General features: G+C 41.4%; 1 non-coding gene across 1 annotated transcript; it reads left to right on the top strand.

Annotated features, from left to right (window-relative positions):
* The first annotated feature begins 775 nt into the window (after window positions 1-775).
* On the top strand, window positions 776-1730 carry LOC106607569 (uncharacterized). The gene is made up of 3 exons (XR_014392512.1): window positions 776-975; window positions 1126-1199; window positions 1358-1730. It is a non-coding gene; the product is annotated as an uncharacterized LOC106607569 (transcript).
* The last annotated feature ends 2409 nt before the right edge of the window (window positions 1731-4139 follow it).

Raw genomic sequence — 4139 nt, 5'->3', positions numbered from 1 at the left:
AGAAGGTTTCTAAAAACTAACCTAACGTGTGCCGGGGTCCATAAGCTCCCCTTTTTGACCACTGAGCGCAGTTCGAGCTCCTGAGTGATGCAGCGGTCTAAGGCACTGCATCTCAGTGCTAGATGCGTCACTACAGAACCTGGTTGGATTCCAGGCTGTATCACAACCGGCCATGATTGGGAGTCCAATAGGGCGGTGCACAATTGGCCCAGCGTCTAGGTTAGGGTTTGGACAGGGTAGAGTAGGCCATCATTGTAAAGAAGAATTTGCTCTTAACTAACTTGCCTAGTTAAATAAAGGTTAAATGAATACAAAATAAAAGTTTGACCCTGTCGACATATCGGCACGAGTTATTTCACACTTGAAAAGCAAATTGTTCAAAGTAATGAAGGCTGTTAGGACGATTAACTAAATGAGTAAATTCATTGTCAATTTCGGTCTATATATGCTTAGATAATTCAATTATGTTAATCACTTGGCTCTTTCGTTTTTAATACGTTTTTTTAAACGATTAGGCCCTATCGCAAAAAAACTAAAACAATAGGCTATTGGCTAGGCTAATATTCTTTCTAATTCTGAAAGGGTTTATAATCTCCCACAACAAAAGTTGAATCTATTGTCAAACAAGGCCACTCTGTGCGCGAGTGTGACCATATGGTGCAGGTTTGCCAAAGTGTGACTTGACACCTCACCACCATGGCGCAACGACACTTTGGATATTGTCAAAGCGCAATTTGGCACGAGCTCCCTGGCCGGATATATAGGGGCGTCTGACTCAACTCTGGCATCACTCTCAATCGCAAACTCTCAGATTACTTAATCAGGAAACCATCATCAGAAATAATGGAAAATATCATCGTTCATTGTGGATTAATTGGCAGAGTTACCAGAATAAACTTTGTTCAACAGCCCGCTAATTTGTGGAGACCTTGGGATGGCAAAGCGGACAAGGAACGCAGGGTCGCGGAAAACACGGTTAGTGCAGACTACTTTCAAAACTAAATTATTAGTGTCAATTGTTTGTAGAGGATTTAATTTAGATGTATCATAGGTCTAGTTAGCCTATAGTGGAATAAATAGTATAGGCTTATGCTAACATGCGTGTTTTTCTTTCTCTCTTCACAGCCTTACACAAAGCCCATTGGAGGATTTTCAGACACCAAATACTGCAATAGTCCACAGATCACACACCCAGTAAAGTAAGTGAAATTGCCTCACTAATATCACATTGAAAATATGTGTCTCTGTGCTTAATAGTGAATGAGATACCCTCGCTCTATATTGCCTATATCAACTATATCCTAGCCTACTTTGTATTTTCAATTCAAACAGCTGATCTGAATTTCTTGTGTTCTAGGTTGTTTTGGCCCAAATCGAGATGCTTCGATTATCTGTACCAGGACGCAGAGATGCTTCTGCGCAACTATCCAGTGCAAGCAACCATCTGCCTCTATGAAGACTCGAGCAGTAATGATGACGAGGAGAGCGTTAGTGACAATGACGAGGAAGAGGAGAGCGTGAAGGAGCTGAATTTAAAAAGACCTCTCTCCCCAATGTAAAAAGTTGAATGTATATTTTTATATGAAATGCTAAGCTAATATATTTCGCAGCATTATTTTGTGTAAATATCTGTAAATATGCCATATCAATAACGAATGTAACGTAAACAGTAGGCCTACTTTTGTATTTATATTTCATATAGGCCTTCCTTTATTTAATTTTGTATCCAATGGAGGAAGTTGTAATAAAACATTTACAAACTAAATCATGAGCTCCTTGAATATTATGTTGGTTCTTTTTGCATAGTAACTTTAACTATACATTCATGTACATACTGCCTCAATTGGGCCGACCAACCAGTGCTCCCGCACATTGGCTAACCGTGCTATTTGCATTGTGTCCCGCCACGACAACCCCTCTTTTACGCAACTGTTACTCTCTGTTCATGGTATATGCATAGTCACTTTAACCATACCTACATGTAAATACTACCTCAATCAGCCTGACTAACCAGTCTCTGTATGTAGCCTCGCTACTGTATATAGCCTGCCTTTTTACTGTTGTTTTATATCTTTACTTACCTATTGTTCACCTAATACCTTTTTAGCACTATTGATTAGAGCCTGTAAGTATGCATTTCACTGTAAGATTGTATTCGGCGCACGTGACAAATACACTTTGATTTGATCATTTTTTGATGTTGGGGGCTATTTCTCTTGATTCGATTTATTTAACTGACTTTCCAATTCATCACAACAATACTCTGAATCGAATTGTGTTCTAGCTTACTTAAACAAAACTGTAGTCCCATAACACCAAGAATGTAAAATTCCTCGTATGAGACATGGATGTGGCATATGTATCTTGGTCAAGAAAGGTCAGATGACCAGCACTTGCGACAGTGTCAGTTGGTGTGAGCGCCGCTGTGAACACTTCCTATCATAAAACAACACAGTGCATACATAAATCACACTCTGTGGGGCCAGTGAGCTTGCAAAGGCCTTATGAGTTAACAATGCCAAATGTGTGCATGTCAAATGTCCGAATCCATTCCACATTAAAAGTTGGCCTATATAGGCCGAATGTAGTTGACAGTCAATGCTTTTCCCAATGTAAAATGACAATAATATTTGTGCCTGTTAATCACAAGCAATAGTCCTATCTGTTAGATTTTCCATTGTCCAAATTATTACACGCCTATACTGCATAACAGAACATTTCATGGATATTACTTCAGAGAGTTCACATGCGTATCTAAACTCAGCTGAGTAAGCCTCAACCTTATTTTAACATTTTCCCATTGATAAGTGTGAGGTTCACTGGTGTTAAAAAGCTGACCCTATCTGAATGTTAGGGTGTTGCTCAAGCAAGCATGAGGATTGCAGGCTACACCTTCAGCGCTTGGAGTATTCAGCACTGCACATGCCATGACTTCAACACCAACATAGCACAACACATCAATCAAATTTATTTATAAAGCAGATGTCACAAAGTGCTATACAGAAACCCAGCCTAAAACCCCAAACAGCAAGCAATGCAGATGTAGAATCACGGTGGTTAGGAAAAACTCCCTATAAAGGCAGGAACCTAAAAAGAAACCTAAAGAGGATTATGATTTTTCAACACCGATACCAATTATTGGAGGACCAAAAAAAGCAGATACCGATTAATCGGCATTTAAAAAAAATATAAACTCAGCAAAAAAAGAAAAGTTCCTTTTTCAGGACCCTGTCTTTCAAAGACAATTCGTAAAAATCTAAGTAACTTCACAGAACTTCATTGTAAAGTGTTTAAACACTGGTTCCCGTGCTTGTTCAATGAACCATAAACAATTAATGAAAATGCACCTGTGGAAAGGTCGTCAAGACACTAACAGCTTACAGACGGTATGCAAATAAGGTCACCGTTATGAAAACTTAAGACACTAAAGAGGCCTTCCTACTGACTCTGAAAAACACCAAAAGAAGGATGCCCAGGGTCCCTGCTCATCTGCGTGAACCTGCTTTAGGCATGCTGCAAGGAGGCATTAGGACTGCAGATGTGGCCAGGGCAATACATTGTAATGTCCGTACTGTGAAACGCCTAAGACAGCGCTACAGGGCGGACAGCTGATAGTCCTCGCAGTGGCAGACCACATGTAACAACACCTGCACAGGATCGGTATAACCGAACATCACTTCTGAGGGACAGGTACAGGATGGCAACAACAACTGCTCGAGTTACAACAGGAACGCACAATCCCTCCATCAGTGCTCAGAAGGTCTGCAATAGTCTGAGAGAGGCTGGACTGAGGGTTTGTAGGCCTGTTGTAAGTCAGGTCCTCACCAGACATCACCGGCAACAACTGTGGACACAAACCCACCGTCGCTGGACCAGACAGGACTGGCAAAATGTGCTCTTCACTGACAAGTTGTGATTTTGTCTCACTAGGGGTGATGGTCGGATTCGCGTTTATCGTCGAAGGATTGAGCGTTACACCGAGGCCTGTACTCTGGAGCGGGAGAAATTTGGAGGTGGAGGGTCCGTCATGGTCTGGGGCAGTGTGACTGAGCTTGTTGTCATTGTAGGCAATCTCAATGCTGTGCGTTATAGGGAAGACATGCCCCTCCCTCATCTGGTACCCTTCCTGCAGGCTCATC

The sequence above is a fragment of the Salmo salar genome, chromosome 06 (assembly GCF_965601325.2).
Source record: "Salmo salar chromosome 06, fSalSal1, whole genome shotgun sequence".
NCBI classification, from domain to species: Eukaryota; Metazoa; Chordata; class Actinopteri; order Salmoniformes; family Salmonidae; genus Salmo; species Salmo salar.
The sequence above is the reverse complement of the archived record's forward strand: the minus strand, read 5'-3'. Positions and strand labels throughout refer to the sequence as shown.